Source organism: Panthera uncia, chromosome F2, assembly GCF_023721935.1.
Source record: "Panthera uncia isolate 11264 chromosome F2, Puncia_PCG_1.0, whole genome shotgun sequence".
In the NCBI taxonomy this organism is placed as follows: Eukaryota; Metazoa; Chordata; class Mammalia; order Carnivora; family Felidae; genus Panthera; species Panthera uncia.
The window spans coordinates 65,056,015-65,073,209 of NC_064812.1; the positions used below are offsets into that span (position 1 = coordinate 65,056,015).

Below are 17,195 nucleotides of genomic sequence, written 5' to 3' on the forward strand. Positions count from 1 at the left end.
TGTCTGCTAGCTAAGTTCCAGATACTAGCCAAAGATCAGCCTTGCAACCAGGCCCTTCTAAGGATAGTCAGTCCCAGACCTGCTTTTTTCCTATGCAAGGAGGAACTAGTAAAAGCAGAGGAAAACCAGAAGACTCTAGAAGCCAAGTGAAGAAAATACTTCTAGAAGTGGTAAGATGTTAGGTGAAGCAGTTAAGTTGAAAAATATAAGATTTGAGGGGCACCTGGCTGGTTCAGTCGGTGAAGCGGGCAACTCTTGATCTCGGGGTTGTGAGTTTAAGCCCCATGTTGGGTGTGGAGATTACTTAAAAACAAAATAAAGTCTTTGGGAAAAAAAAAAAAGGAAAGAAAGAAAAATATGAGATGCGAGAACCACTCATTAAATGTTGCTATGTAATGGGCTATTACCTTGATCTTTGTGGGTGAGCAGCACAAAAGCAAGCCTGATCGGACAAGTTTGACAGAGACCAAGGTGAAAGGACTTGGAGATAATAAATATAGACAACTCTAACTTTTGCTAAAAAGAACCTAGAAATTGACAGTAGCTGGAGAAACATAAAGGATTTTATAAAATAGGAGATACTATAGCAATGCATAGATTCTGAAATAAATGATCTAACAGGAAAAATATCTGTGATTCAGATGAGGAAGAAAATTGATGAAGTGATAGTATTTTCAGTCAAAAGGGAAGACAAGATGCTATATAAGTAAAGCAGTTGGTCTAAGGCACAATGACAACCTCTGGTAATAGAAGACAAGGCAGAATATATGGTACAGGTGTGGGTTGGCTGACAGATGGAAGGAGATAAGGGTAAATTCTAATTGCTTCGATTTTTGCAGTGAAATACAAAGTAAAACCATGGGCTGGGGACTGGAGAATAGAATTTATACAGAGAGGAAAAAGATAAAACAGCTGCCTTGTAGAGTCAGACAGCAAATATTAGGGAAATTTAGTAGAACCACCAACAGGATTGAGGACCCACCTTGTATCAGTAGTCAGTACTTTATAAGACAAAGGGAAAGAAAGGCAAGAAAGATGAGGGGGTGCAAGGGAGTCAATATACTGGACCACAGAATTTAGACTGCATAAGGAAGGAAATAATGAAAGAGTAGGTCCGTAAGGGAGTAGAATCAATCAACGGTAGGTCGTAGTAATGTCCATTATTTGGAATGTCAATTACTTGGACTATTTGTTGGAGGCAGGGTACAAGATAAAATTAGCTGGAAAAAAAATGGAAGTGGTCATCAAAGAAAATATTTGCAACTATAATTCAGTTACTGGCAACATAAGTCTAGGATATGACAATTAGAGTAGGTAGCTGAGGAACTGAAAACAGTATCATGAGATGAAGAAGTCAAGAAACTTAAGAGGTACTAAAGTCAAGCTGTATTACAAAGCTGTAATCATGAAGACAGTACGTACTGGCATAAAAACAGACACTCAGATCAATGGAACAGAATAGAGAACCCAGAAATGGACCCATAAACATATGGCCAACTAATCTTTGACAAAGCAGGAAAGAATATCCAATGGAATAAAGACAGTCTCTTGGGCAAATGGTGCTGGGAAAACTGGACAGCGACATGCAGCAAAATGAACCTGGACCACTTTCTTACACCACACACAAAAATAAACTCAAATGGATGAAAGACCTAAATGTAAGACAGGAGGCCATCAAATTCCTCAAGGAGAAAGCAGGCACCAACCTCTTTGACCTTGGCCACAGCAACTGCTTATTCAACATATCTCCCAAGGCAAGAGAAACAAACACAAAAATGAACTATTGAGACCTCATCAAAATAAAAAGCTTCTGCACAGTGAAGGAAACAATCAGCAAAACCAAAAGATAACCAACAGAATGGGAGAAGGTATTTGCAAATGACATATCAGACAAAGGATTAGTATCCAAACTCTATAGAGAACTTATCAAACTCAACACCCAAAAAATAAATAATCCAGTGAAGACATGAGCAAAAGACATGAATAGACACTTCTCTAAAGAAGACATCCAGATGGCCAACCGACACATGAAAAAATGCTCAACATCATTCATCATCAGGGAAATACAAATCAAAACCACAATGAGATACCACCTCACACCTGTCAGAATGGCTAACAACTCAGGCAACAGATATCGGTGAGGATGTGGAGAAAGAGGATCTCTTTTGCACTGCTGGTGGGAAGACAAACTGGTGTGGCCACTCTGGAAAACAGTATGGAGGTTCCTCAAAAAATTAAAAATAGAACTACCCAATGACCCAGCAATTGCACTACTAGGTATTTATCCAAGGGATACAGATATGCTGTTTCGAAGGGGCACATGCACTCCCATGTTTATAGCAGCACTATCAACAATAGCCAAAGGATGGAAAGAGCCCAAATGTCCATCGATGGATGAATGGATAAAGAAGATGTGGTATATATATACAATGGAGTATTATGCGGCAATCAAAAAGAATGAAATCTTGCCATTTGCAACTACATGGATGGAACTGGAGGGTATTATGCTAAGTGAAATTAGTCAGTTGGAGAAAGACAAATATCATATGACTTCACTCATATGAGGACTTTAAGAGACAAAACAGATGAACATAAAGGAAGGGAAACAAAAATAATATAAAAACAGGGAGGGGGATAAAACATAAAAGACTCTTAAATATGGAGAACAAACAGAGGGTTACTGGAGAGGCTGTGGGATGTGCTAAATGAGTAAGGGGCATTAAGGAATCTACTCCTGAAATCATTGTTGCACTATATGCTAACTAACTTGGATGTAAATTTAAAAAAATAAAAATAGGGGAGCCTGGGTGGCTCAGTCGGTTGAGCGTCCGGCTTCGGCTCAGGTCACGATCTCGCCGTTTGTGGGTTTGAACCCCGCATCGGGCTCTGTGCTGACAGCTCAGAGCCTGGGGCCTGTTTCAGATTCTGTGTCTCCCTCTCTCTCTGTTCCTCCCCTACTTGTGCTCTGTCTCTCTCTTTCTCTCTCTCAAAAATAAACATTAAAAAAATTTTTTTAATAAAAGTAATTAAATTCACGATTGCAATGGGCTAACACTGAAGAATAATAGTCTTTTTATCCATCTCAAAAAAAAAAAAAAAAAGCAAGTGAGTGCAAGAGACTATAATGTTGTAAATTTCAAAGATGTCAAGTTATAGGGAGGACAGGAGGCATGATAGTATGGAAGTCCCAAAAGAAGAACATGTCATTTACTCCAACTCCAAATTAAATTAGGTAAGAATGCAGTACAGCATCTGACACACAGTAAGCACTCAGTATAGGTTATTTGGTAGTAGTAGCAACAACTGCAACAACAGCAGAAAGAATAGTGGACTTTAATGTTTTTAATACATTTAATTTTTTGTTTATTTATTTATTTTGGGAGGGTGAGGGGGATTGGACAAGGGAGGGGCAGAGAGAAAGGGAGAGAGAGAATCCCAGTCAAGTTCCACAGGGCTCAATCCCAGGAGCCATGAGACCATGACCTGAGCTGAAATCAAGAGTCAAACGCTCAACCAACTGAGTGACCCAGACGCCCCTGAACTTTAATATTTTTACTGACCTTTCAAATATTAGGATCTTTCTTAATTTAAATTACGGTTTTTGGTTTCTCTTGCAAATGTATAAAGTATCAGAAAATCTAAATTTTCTGTCAAATCCCAAAATACCTACTAATTTTAAGCACATCCTACTATGGAAAGCAAAGAAAACTTTCTCCCAGAAGCCCAATTTTTTAAAGTTGAGGAATACTGTATGTACAGCAAAAAGTACAACCTTAAGTATAATGCTCAAGGAGTTTGTTCAAACATATGCACTCATTAAAACTATTTCTTTACACCTCAGAAGGCACACTTATGCTCCTTCCCCATTAACACTCCCTCCCAGAGTTCACAAGTATTCAGACTTCTATCAGTGTGGATGTACTGGATCTGTTTCTTGAACCTCAAATAAAAAGCTTGTCATCTTTTGCATTTTACTTCTTTCACTCAATGTTATGTCCATCAGAGTTAGCCACGCAGCTATATGCAGCAGTGGTTCATTCTTTTCACTTTGTGTCTTCTCTCATTGTATGAATACAGTACAACTTTTTTTAATCCATCCTACTGTTATCAGGCATTTGAGTTTATTCATGCTGTTTGGGAGGGTGGGGAGAGCACTATTATAAACAAAATTCCATTGACGTTCTTGTACACGTCTTTCAGTGGACACATGTATTTCTCTTGGCTATATTCCTAGAAGCAGAATTGTTGGGTCACTGGATAAGGTCACAGGGTTTAGTTGAGATTGCCAGTTTTTCCAAGTTGCATTATTATCCATTCCTACCAGCCACTTGCCCACTCTTGGTTCTGTAAGTTCTTTAAATATAAGACATCATACCTGTGTGTAATGATGTCTTACTGTAGTTCCAATTTGTATTTTCCTAATGACTAATGATGCCGAGCACCTTCTCAATGCATTTGGATTTCCCTCTTTTAAGAATAGCCAACCAAGTGTTTTGTCCATTTTCAGATTTCAGTCTTTTTAGATTTTCAGTCTTTTTCTCACGGATATGTAAATTTTATGTACACATACATATAAACATACGTGAATCTTATACATATGGCTGCCTTTTCCCATTCTTATGTATTGTGATGAATAGTTTTCTCCACCAGGAGTTTATTGTTGGGGGCTTGATGGCTTTTACTAGAACAACAATGACATCTTCAATCCTATCAGGGTTCTCTTCCACAGTGTTGACAATCCTTTCCATGCAGTACCATATGTAATGAGCTATAAAGGTTCATACAACTCCCTGATTTAGAAGCTGAATTAAAGATGTTGTGTTTGGGAGCAAGAAGGCCACTTCTACACCTTCAGTGTTGAACTCATGGGGTTCTGGGTAGCCAGGGGCCTTGTTCAACATCAACAGATAGTGATACCAGGAACAAAGCAAACATCAATGGAATCAATCTAGAAAAAAAGTTCTTATTGTCTAGCCCTTCTTGCCATACAACCAAAAGACTGGTAGCTGGTGTTTATCTTTTCCCTTCAAGACTCAAAGATTAGCAGCTTTAAATGTAAAGGCAGTCCTGATCATAAACCCAAATGCATTTGCACAAAACAGTATGGTTAGCCTAGCCCCTCCTGCCTTAAATCCTGGTGCTCGCTTTTTTTTCTTACTAACAAATGTCCTTTATGGCACTATTTCTTTTTCTTTCTTTTTTTTTTTTTTTTTTAGAATAGGACATCTTCATCTGCCTTAAAACCTGTTCAGACAAATATCCTTTCTCCTCAGTGATTTTCTTAGTGCTACCTAGAAACCTGTCTGCTGCCTCTTCATCAGCAGAAGCTGCTTCTCCTGTTATCTTGATTATTTAAGTTAAACCTCTTTCCAAAATTATCAAACCACCTCTTTTTGCCATTAAATTCTCCACCTTTAGATTCTTCACCTTCCTTTTACTTTTAAGTTGTCACAAATCATGGTAGTATTTTTCTTTTTCTCAAATCATAGTAGTGTTTATAGGTGTGACTTTCTTATAGCAATCCTGCATCCACATAAAAGCCCATTTTCAATATAAGATGAAAAGGCATTTCACAGAAAGTGCAGGGTTTTCATACCCACTGACCTAGCACAGCTTCATGAATTTCCTTTCCTTTTCTTTCTTTCCTTTTAACAATGGTTCTTACATTAGATTCTTTTATCTTGAAATGGCAGGCAACCATAGCTGCAGACCCTAATCTACATATCAAGCAATTCAATTTTTTCTTGTAATATGACTTTCTCTGCTTCTTGGGAGCACTCCCAGCATCACAAGAGGCATTTTGTTTGGGTCCCATGGTGTAACTCAGTTTACAACATTGCACTAAACACAAAAACATGAGAAAATCACAAAAGAGATCGCTTTGTACCGCAATACATCATTTATTGAAGATGAACTGCCTTCTCAAGAGATGATCAGCATCACATGGCTTTTTTTTTTTTTTTAATTTATTTAAGTAATCTCTACACTCAGTGTGGGGCTAGAACTCATAACCCAGTATCAAGAATTGCATGCTCTGGGGCGCCTGGGTGGTTCAGTCGGTTGGGCGGCCGACTTCGGCTCAGGTCATGATCTTGCGGTCCGTGAGTTCTAGCCCCGCGTCGGGCTCTGCGCTGACAGCTCAGAGCCTGGAGCCTGCTTCATATTCTGTGTCTCCCTCTCTCTGACCCTCCCCTGTTCATGCTCTGTCTCTCCCTGTCTCAAAAATAAATAAACGTTAAAAAAAAAAATTAAAAAAAAAAAAAAAAAAAGAATTACATGCTCTTCCAAATGAGCCAGCCAGGCACCCCAGCATCACATGGTTTTTTAAGTGGATACTCCCAACACTTGAGCTCATCACAACAGCAATAGAAGGTAGATACAAAATTATTACAGTACAACAGTATGTACTACAGTTAATTGTACACAGTTATGATTTAATAGTGCATCTTGATATTTATTTACGTTTCTTTCTCTTGTATTTGAAAGAGTGCACATACTCTGCGCAGGAGAGAGAAAAAGCCAAAGTAGACTATGCTGTCAACACAGAGCCCAACAAAGGGTTCCAAAATCACGAACTATGAGATCATGACCTGAGCCAAAATCAAGAGTCAGATACTTAACCAACTGAGCCACCCAGGTGCCCCTACATTTCTCTTGACTACAAATGACACCATATACAGTCTGTGTTCAGGGCATAATTTTGATAACTTTTAACTTTTAATAGATCTGTATACATTTTAAGACAATGAATGATAAAATAGACTAGTATCCACATATTTTTAACATTCACAATACACCTTTCTTAATTTTTTTCAATATTTCTAGGCTAAAAGGTTCATCTGTGAAATTTTTCAAATTGTCACAAATCTCCAAAAACATTTCTCATATTTACTGAAAAAAATCCACGTATAAATAGAACCCCTGCCCCCACCGCGCCCAGTTCAAACTCCTGCTGTTCAAGGGTCAACTATATTTTATTCTATTTGTTGCTACTGCAAATGAAACTGTTCAATAAAGATTTATTGTTCTAATATATAACCAAATTGTTCTAATATATAACCAAAACAGCTTACATATTTTTTTATTGATCTCATATTCTGTTAACTTCCTAAGCTCATTTATTAATTCTAATAGCTTTTTTGTAGATTCTTAGAATTTTCTCCAAACAGAATTATGTCATCTGCAAACAAGGGCAGTTTTTCTTCTTAACCTTGATGCCTTTTATTTATTGTATTTTTTCATCACGCTGGCTAGAACTTTCAGTACAAAGTTGAATGAGATGATAAGAATACACATTCCTGTCTTGTTCCTTGTAAGGAAAGCTGACAGTCATAAACATTATGTAGGATGTTGGCGGTAGGTTTTTCATAGATGTCCTCCTTCAGAAATCAAAATCTTTTATTCCTAGTTTGTTGACAGTTTTTATAATAAATCAGTGTTGGATTTGTCAAATACTTTTTCTGCGATTATTGAGATAATCATGTGCTTTTTGCCCTTAACTCTATTAATCTGGTGTATTAATTTAGACATGTTAAAACTAAAAACTTGCACTACTATGATAAAGCTCACCTGGCCAGAGTGTATAATCATTTTTATATGTTGCTAGTTTCAATCTGTTAACATTTTGTTTAGGATTTCTACATCTATATTCCTAACACATACTGCTTTGTAATTTTCTTGTGGAAACTTTATCTGGCCTTGATATCAGGATAATACTAGCCTCACAAAATGTGTTGGGAAGTGTGCATTTCTCTTTTAAGTTTATCAAGTACTGGTATTATTTCCTCTTTAAATGTTTGGTAGAATTCATCAATGAAGTCATCCATGCCTGGGCTTTCCTTTGTGAAAGATTTTTAATGAAGAATTCAATTTCTTTACATGTTAGAGATCTATTTAGATTTTGCATTTCTTCTTGAATCAGTTTCAGTAATTTGGGACTTTCTAGGAATCTATCAATTTTGTCTAAGGTGTCCAACTTGTTGGCATAACAATACACTTGCAATATTAGTTAAGCCAACAAACACTAAAGATTTATTAGTGCTAACAGTTACGTGAAATTCTACTTGCATTTAATTTTTAACATTATTTCTATGCCACTTGTCAACAAAGTCAGGAAAAGAAAAGATTTCAGTAGTGACTATGATGGTTAATTTTATATGTCCACTTGGCTAGGCCATGTTGCCCAGATAGTTGGCCAAACATTATGGAGGGGTGCCTAGGCGGCTCAGTCAGTTAAGTGTGTGACTCTTGGTTTCCATTCAGGTGATGATCTCGTGGTTCGTGAGATGCAGACCTGAGACAGGCTTTGTGTGTACTGACAGAACAGAGCCTGCTTGGGATTCTCTCTCTCCCTCTCTTTCTGCCACTCCTCTCTCCCAAAATAAACATTTTTTTTTTAATTTTTTTTTCAACGTTTTTTATTTATCTTTGGGACAGAGAGAGACAGAGCATGAACGGGGGAGGGGCAGAGAGAGAGGGAGACACAGAATCGGAAACAGGCTCCAGGCTCCGAGCCATAAGCCCAGAGCCCGACGCCAAAATAAACATTTTTAAAAAGACATTACTATGGATATTTCTGTGAGAATGTTTTTCAGGTGAGATAAACATTTAAATTAGTAGACTTTGACTAAAGCAATCTGCCCTCCATAATGTGACTGGGCCTCATCCAATCAGTGGAAGGCCTTAACAAAGACTGACCTTCCTCAAGTGAGAAGGAATTCTGCCAACAGACAACTTCAGACTTAGAACTGCAACATCACCTCTTCCCTGGGTCACGAGTTTTGCGGCTTACCTTGCAGATATTAGACTTTCCAGCCTCCATATAATCACAAGCCAATTCCTTAAATATACATTTACTTACTTACTTACTTACACACACACACACACACACACACACACACACACACACACACCCTATTGGTTCTCTGAAGAACCCTGACAAATACAGTGACTTTTTTTTTAATTGCTGGATTTGAAGTAAAATTTATCTAAACTTAATCTAACATCTTATTCTTATCAAATTAATGAGATTTGATAGGAATTTGTTTTTCATGTTTCTTTTAATTAGTGAAATTTTATCAAATAACTTATTGAAAATATTAAATTTCTTTTTTTGTTGTTGTTTACTTACTTAGAGAGACAGAAAGAAACAGCATATGAGCAGGGGAGGGCAGACAGAGAGGGAGAGACAGAATCCGAAGCAGGTTCCAGGCTCTGAGCCATCTGCACAGAGCCCAACACAGGGCTCGAACTCATGAACCATGAGATCATGATCTAAGCCAAAGGTGGATGCTTAACAAACTAAACCACCCACGTGCCAGAAAATATTAAATTTCGCAATTGATTTCTTCCCTCTATGAATTTTGTTTTTTTTAATAAAGTTTCAACATTGCTACATTTAAAAGCCAACCTCTCTTCCAAGACACATACTCAGTAAATCTTCATGTAACATACTAAGCATCACCCATGTGCCAGATAGTTTGCTGGTCTTGGGGAGATAAACAGATACATAAGTTTTTGCCCAAAGGTACAGCATCTAGACAGTAAACAAGCAGGCATACAGTTTTAATATAACATAATAAGTGCTATATAACACCTTCTATATGCACCACACGTACCAGTTTGGTATACAATGAACTTTCTTTTCACCCAGAGATAAAGCCTGTTTAATTCAGTTTTATGCCCAAGTCTAGGCTGCCCCTTTTAACTCAAATTTCAGTTTCCTTTTTAGAGTATAACAGGGTCTTCACTATTTACAAGTTATTTCTGAGCTGCAAAATTCTCTCCCCATGTTTCCCCCTGTATTATCATGTTTCCCCCTATATTCCCCCATTCAATCACAGCTGCCACAATTAGACAGAAGGGTAAGGACAACTTTTTCTTGCATCTGCAATAAAAACCTTAGCAGCAGACAGTAACTGCTCCAGGTCTGTCAAATAGATGCATTCCATTGCTTTTTAATCTCGAAAGGTTATGGCTATGTCCCCATACTATAAATCACAAAGGTAGTATTTTCAAAAAGAGAACAGGATCTAAGCTACCACATGGAAAAGAAGAAAGGGCTATATACACACGTATACAGTCTAATCATGAAATTATATACAAGATACTGCTTATCAAGAGAGACTGGACAACAGGGTTGGGAGGGTCACAATTTCCATGTTATATTGTTTTGTACTCTTTAAAATCATTTTGCCATATGCAAATTTTACTTAATATAAAATTCTTTTTATAAAACTCAAAATAAAGCAATGCTTTTTATATTCACCATTTGAACCAGATAATACATTTCAAAAGCAATGTAGTATCTATCTATGGATGTTGGGTCAAAAATATGTATATAAAAAACAATGTTGAAAATACTGGCTGTATTATGTCAACTATTAAAAATGTCTTCCAGGATATAAAGCGTTAAAATCAAAGCAATAATGCTCAACCTAAGGTAAAACACTCAACTTCTCTAAGAAAGAGAAAAGAGAAAGATGAAATTTAACTGAAGTACATAGATCTACACTTAAAAAGTTAATGACTTAAAAGTTAACTGACTTCAGCTCAGGTCACGATCTCACAATTTGTGAGTTCGAGACCTGCATTGGGCTGTGTGCTGGCAGCTGAGAGCCTTGAGCCTGCTTCAGATTCTGTCTCCCTCTCTCTCTCTCTGTGCCTCACCCCTGCTCACACTCTCTCTCTCAAAAATAAATTTAAAAAATTTTTTTAAAAAGTTAGTGAAAGCATTTCTTAACAGTAATAGTTATTAAATAATGAGTTAGTAAAAGTTGAATTTCTTTTAATTATAAAATGATTAATATGCCTAGAAATGGTGTAGGAAGATAGAAAATACAATTTGCTTTTATAGATCGTTTTCAGCTAGCTCTCATATTTCACTAAACCTGAGTTATTCTAACAAAGTCCTTACAAAGGACATAATTTTATCAGCTTATATAGAGTAAGCCATGTACATGCTACATAGAATAAAGAATTTTGCTAGCCTTTATTTCTGGTTCCTGGGAGGTAACTTCTAAATCCTTGGAATATTCCAAGTGATGGGAGTGTTTTTGTTATTCATGGTAGGTTCTGCGACCCATATCCAATAGTTTATACTAATATGCTAACTCACGGTGAGCTCCTCTATAGTTTAGCTGAAGAGATGACATAGATGGAAGCTGGTCACACCAGAAAGACCACACCAGAAAGATGTGATTAAGAGGGTTAGACCTCTAAGCCATCTGACATCAGCCAGATCTCTGGGGAAAGTTGGGAGTATGGAGTCTGAGCCACATAGGCAATGCGGTATCAATAAAAACTCCGTACACTGAAACTCAGGTGAGAGTGGCACAACAGTAGTGATGTGCCAGGGGGGTGATACATCCCTGAGACTGGTAAAAGCTACATTTGGACCCTCCCAGACCACATGCTACACACTGCCCCCTTTGGCTGGTTCTGATTTGTAGCATTACGCTACAATACAACTGTAATCATTAAGTATAGCACTTTCCTGAGTTCTGTAAGTCATTTTAGTGATTTATCACATTTGACAGTGTAATGGAAACCCCGTATTTATAGCCAGAATAGAGGATGGCTTGAGGACCCCGATACTAGCAGCTGATGTCTAAAATAAGAGAAGTCTTGTGGAGGGCTGTGCCCTTAATCTGTGAAGTTTGGTCCAACTCTGGGTAGCTGGTGTTAGAAGCCACTGTAATGCCTCTCAAATACTTTTGTGAGAGATATACAATGAGAATGCAAGAATGAGCCATGTGGATAAGCATTACCCATAAATATTACCACTAACACAAATGCATTTACAAAAAATCAGAAAATGCTTATGATAGCTGTACTATGAGCTATCAGTATATTTTCACTGGCTAAAACGAATATTGCCAGTATATTACTGATAACTACTATGCTTAATTACTTATTCAAAGTATGGTGTCAAATATATTTCACTGAATATGTAATTTCTAAATATGACCTTTTTTAGACCAGTTTGTGTTATAAGTCCTATCTGAGACCATGTGAGAAAACTCTCCATTGCCAAATTATTTTCCATTTTCCCACTGTGAAAAACTACGTATTTGGTGTTCTTTCCAGTTTTATTGAGAAATAATTGACATATATCACTGTGTAAGTTTAAGGCATATAGCTTGATTATTTGATTTATATATATTATGGAATAATTACCAAATAGGTTCTGCTAACATCCATCTGCGTGTATAGATAAAATGAAAAGGCAAGAAAAAAAGAAAAGCTTATTCCTTTTGATGAGAACTCTTAGGACTTACTTTCAACATATTTCCTATAGATTACAGAGCAATATTAGCTAAAATCATCATGTTGTACATTATTTCCCTAGTACTTATATACATTATAAGTACCTTTTGACCATTATAAGTACCTTTTGACCACCTTCCAACAATCTATCCTACCTCCACCCTTCTTCACCTCTGGAAACCACATGTCTGATCTTTTTTTCTGAGTTTGGTTTTGTTTTCTGTTTAGATTCCACATGTGAGATCATACATTATCTTTTCTTTCTCTGACTTACTTCACTGAGCATAATGTCTTCAACCCACCAACAGTGTGCAAGGGTTCCATGCCAGCATTTGTTAACTCAGTCTTTTTTTTTTTTTAATCATTTTCTTAAGTTTATTTCTTTATTTTGAGAAAGAGAGAGTGCATGCATGCAGGGAAGGGGTAGAGAGAGAGGGAGAGAAAAAAATCCCAAGCGTAGAGCCCACCCCAGGGCTCGATCCCACAAACCATGAGATCATGACCTAAGCCAAAATCAAGATTCAGACACTTAACCAACTGAGCCACCCATGTGCCCCCTTTTATTTCTGTCTTTTTGATGACGGCCAATGTAACAAGCATGACATGATCTCTTTGTAGTTTTAATTTGCATTTCCCTAACGACTAGTGATGTTGAACATCTTTTCACGTGCATTTGGTCTAATTTTAAGACCAAAATTATTCAAGCAAGAAGTCAGTAACTGAATGCTGATAAGCTATAAAATTAGTCAAATTATATATTATTCTTTAATAAGATTCAATGTGCATCAAAATAATTGTTTCAGGGGCGCATGGGTGGCTCAGTCAGTTGAGCGACCAACTTCAGCTCAGATCATGATCTCATGGTTTCTGAGTTTGAGCCCCGTGTCGGGCTCTGTGCTGACAGCTCAGAGCCTGGAGCCTGCTTCTGATTCTGTGTCTCCCTCTCTCTCTGCCCCTCCCCCACTCATGCTCTGTCTGTCTCAGAAATAAACATTAAAAAATTTTTAAAAAATAAATAAATAATAATTGTTTCAGTTGGCAACAAAAGAAACATTCCATGAAAATTCAATTCTACATACCCAACAGAATAGTTTATTTTTGCAATGGGGACCTTCATTTATTCAAAATATCTTAAGGGGTGCCTAGGTGGCTCAGTTGATTAAGCTTCCACTCTTGGTTTAGTCTCAGGTCATGATCTCATGGTTCATGAGATCAAGCCCCGCACTGGACTCAGGCTTAGCCTAGGCACTGACAGCACAGAGCCTGCTTGGGATTCTCTCCCCCGCCCCACCCCTCCCCAGCTCATGTCTGCACACGTTCTCTCTCTCTCAAAATAAATAAGCAAACATTTTTTAAAAATATTTTCCTTAAACACTGAAGTGCCAGGCACTGTGCTAAGTAGCAAATATACAATGGCAGGCAAGCTGGCATACCACTGCAATACAAGAGAGCTGAATAAGTTCAAAATTACACTTTATGGGGAAAACCAATGTGACAGAAACACAAAGCATGAAGAGCCACACAATCTGGGAAAAAGAATAAAAGGATAAAATTATACAGGAAACAAGAATACATTAAGGGTTTGAAGCAAAGACTAACATGATTCTAGATGTTTTTTGAAAGGACATTAAAGGGCAGTGCAGAGACTTAGTTGGGGGGCTGGGGAGGTTAGACCAGAAACCAAAAAGAACACTAGAAAAAAATCTGATGAGAGACAACATAAGCCCACATAAAACAATGTTTATGGGATTAGAGAAAGGTAAATTTATTTTTAAATTTAGGTAGTAGAATCAACCAGACTTGTGTAATTACTTGCTGTGGGAGGCAAAGGGAACACAGAGGTCAAGGATGACGAGGTAGCCAGCTATCTCACTGGAGTACCAGGAAGTTTGAGAAGAATCAAGGTAATTTTGCACATGTTACTTGTGAGGCCATGACATCCAAGTACAGATATCCAATAGGAAATTAGGTATATGGGTCTGGAGTTCAATTCTATTTTTTTTTTTAATTTTTTTTTTTTTACGTTTTATTTATTTTTGAGACAGAGAGAGACAGAGCATGAACGGGGGAGGGGCAGAGAGAGAGGGAGACACAGAATCGGAAGCAGGCTCCAGGCTCTGAGCCATCAGCCCAGAGCCCGATGCGGGGCTTGAACTCACGGACCGCGAGATCATGACCTGAGCTGAAGTCGGTCGCTTAACCGACTGCGCCACCCAGGCGCCCCTGGAGTTCAATTTTAAAAAATCAGGATTAGAATACAGACTTATCAGTTATGAACAGACTGATAGCATATAAAATCTCTGAGAGGATGAGGTCAGTCAGAGAGTATATGAAATGAAAAGAAGGCATAGTTGAGAGAGAACGTCAGCTAGAGAGGGGCAGAGAGGGTGAGAGAGCATCCCAAGCAGGCTCCACGCTGTCAGCACCAAGGCCTAGTTCGAGCCCGAGCCTGAACCCAAGCCCACCAAGGGGCTCGATCTCATGAACCTCAAGATCATAACCTGAGCCAAAAGCAAGAGCCGAAAACTTAACCAACTGAACCACCCAGGTGCCCCTTGAAATTAGACTTTAAAGTCTCAATCATTTGTTTTTTTATTTTTATTTTTACATTTATTTTTGAGAAACAGAGTGAGACAAAGCGTGAGCAGGGGAGGGGCAGAGAGAGAAGAAGACACAGAATCTGTAGCAGGCTCCAGGCTCTGAGCAAGCGGTCACCACAGAACCTGATACGGGGCTCAAACCCACAAACTGTGAGATCATGACCTGAGCTGAAGTCCGACGCTCAACCAACTGAGCCACCCAGGTGCTCTGAACTCTCAATCATTTGTGCATGTAATAAAAAATAACTCTTAAATTCTTAATATAATTCTCAAAACCTACACTTAAAAAAATAGGAGATCACAAAGTAAATGTTTATCATGCACCACTTATGTGCCAGTCAGCTTTTCCTGCCACAATAACTTTTTAAAATAGATGCCAATTACTAAGATAAGGCAAGAGAGAGCTTAAATAACCTGTGCCAGGTCACAAAGACAGGACAGGTACAATCCAAAGGAAGTTGTAACCCAGAATGCCACAGTGATTCTGTCTAACCTTACTGTATAAGAAAATCTACTATTAAGCTTAAAAAATTATTTTTTGCAATAATCAAAATTTCACTTCATAAAACTTTAGGGTGAGAAGACAACCCAACGTTTTTATATTAAAGATAAGGAAATTGAGGTCCTTGGAGATAAACAAGTTTAACCAAAATATAATACAGTACTTAAATTCAGAAAGACCTTGAACATGAAATGCAAATCAAAACCATGATAAAATACCACCTCACACCTATCAGAATGGCTAAAATTAACAACACAAGGGGTACCTGGGTGGCTCAGTCAGTTATGTGACCAATTCTTGATTTTGGCACTCAGGTCATGATGTCAGTTCATGAGTTCAGGCCCCACATGAGGCTCTGTGTTGACATCGCAGAGCTTGCCTGAGATCCTCTGTCTCCCTCTCTCTCTCTGCACCTCCCCTGCTTACTCGCTCACTCTCTAAACTAAATAAACATTTAAAAAGAAAAAAAACAAACACAAGACACAACAGGTGTTGGCAAGGATGTGAAGAAAGGGGAACCCTCTTGCACTGTTGGTGGGAATGCAAACTGGTGCAGCTACTCTGGAGATCAGTATGGAGGTTCCTCATAAGGTTAAAAATAGAACTACCCTGCAATCCAGCAAGTGTACTACTAGGTATTTACCCACAGGATACAAAAATATTGATTCAAAGCGGTACATGCACTCCGATGTTTATAGCAGCATTACCAGCAATAGCCAAACTATGGAAAGAGCCCAAGGGTCCATCAACTGCTAAACAGATGAAGAAGCTGTGATGTATGTATACACAGACACACACACACACAGACACACACAATGGAATATTGCTCAGCCATCAAAAAGAATGAAATCTTGCCATTTGTAACAAGATGGATGGAGCTGGAGTATATTAAGATAAGCAAACTAAGTCAGTCAGAGAAAGACAAATACCATATGAATTCACTCATGTGGAATTTAAGAAACAAAACAGATGAATATATGGGGGGTAGAGAGAGAAAGAGAGAAGGAGGGAGGGAAACAAACCGTAAGAGACTCTTTCTTAAATTTTTTTTAAGTCTATTTATTCGGGGGGTAGGGAGGGGGGGAGGCATGGCAGGCAGAAAGAGAGAGAATTCCAAGCAGGCTCCACACTGTCAGTGCAGAACCCCACATGGGGCTCAAACCCACTAAACGTGACACCATGGTGTGAGCTGAAATCAAGAGTCAGACAGTTAATAAACTGAGTCACCCAGGAGACTCTTAAAGATAGAGAACAAACTGAGGGTTGATGGAGGGAGGTGGGTGAGGGATGGACCAGATGGGTGATGGTTATCAGGAGGACACTTGTTATGATGAGCACTGGGTGTTGTAGTGAATTCTATTCCTGAAACGAATATTGCACTGTATGTTAATTAAGTAGAACTTAAACAAACAGTGAAACAGAAAAAATAAACTCATTTGTATTTAAAATAAAATAAATGATCCTGAAGAGTCAAAGCAAACTTGAGAAAGAAAAACAAAGCTGAAGGTATCACAATCCCAGATTTCAAGATATACTACAAAGCTGTAAGGTACTGGTACAAAAATAGACACATAGATAAATGCAAAAGAATAGAGCATCCAGAAGGAAGCCCACACTTAAATGGTCAATTTATGACAAAAGAGAGGTGCCTGGGTTGCTCAGTCAGTTGAGTGTCCAACTCTTGGTCTCAGCTCAGGTCTTGATCTCAAGGTCATGAGTTCAAGCCCCACACTGGGCTCCATGCTGAGTACATACATACTTAAAAATATGTATATAGATATATGACAAAAGAGTCAAAAATATACAATAGGGAACAGATAATGTCT

At 38.1% G+C, this 17,195-nt stretch overlaps 1 protein-coding gene and 1 non-coding gene across 16 annotated transcripts in view; both read right to left on the reverse strand.

Moving 5' to 3' along the window:
• The window catches only part of CSPP1 (centrosome and spindle pole associated protein 1), a 154,401-nt gene that overhangs the window by 117,238 nt on the left and 19,968 nt on the right, over window positions 1-17,195 (reverse strand). The gene's annotated exons all lie outside the window — the stretch shown is intronic.
• LOC125924985 (small nucleolar RNA SNORA31) lies at window positions 9,817-9,945 on the reverse strand. Its single transcript, XR_007458649.1, has one exon. It is a non-coding gene; the product is annotated as a small nucleolar RNA SNORA31 (small nucleolar RNA).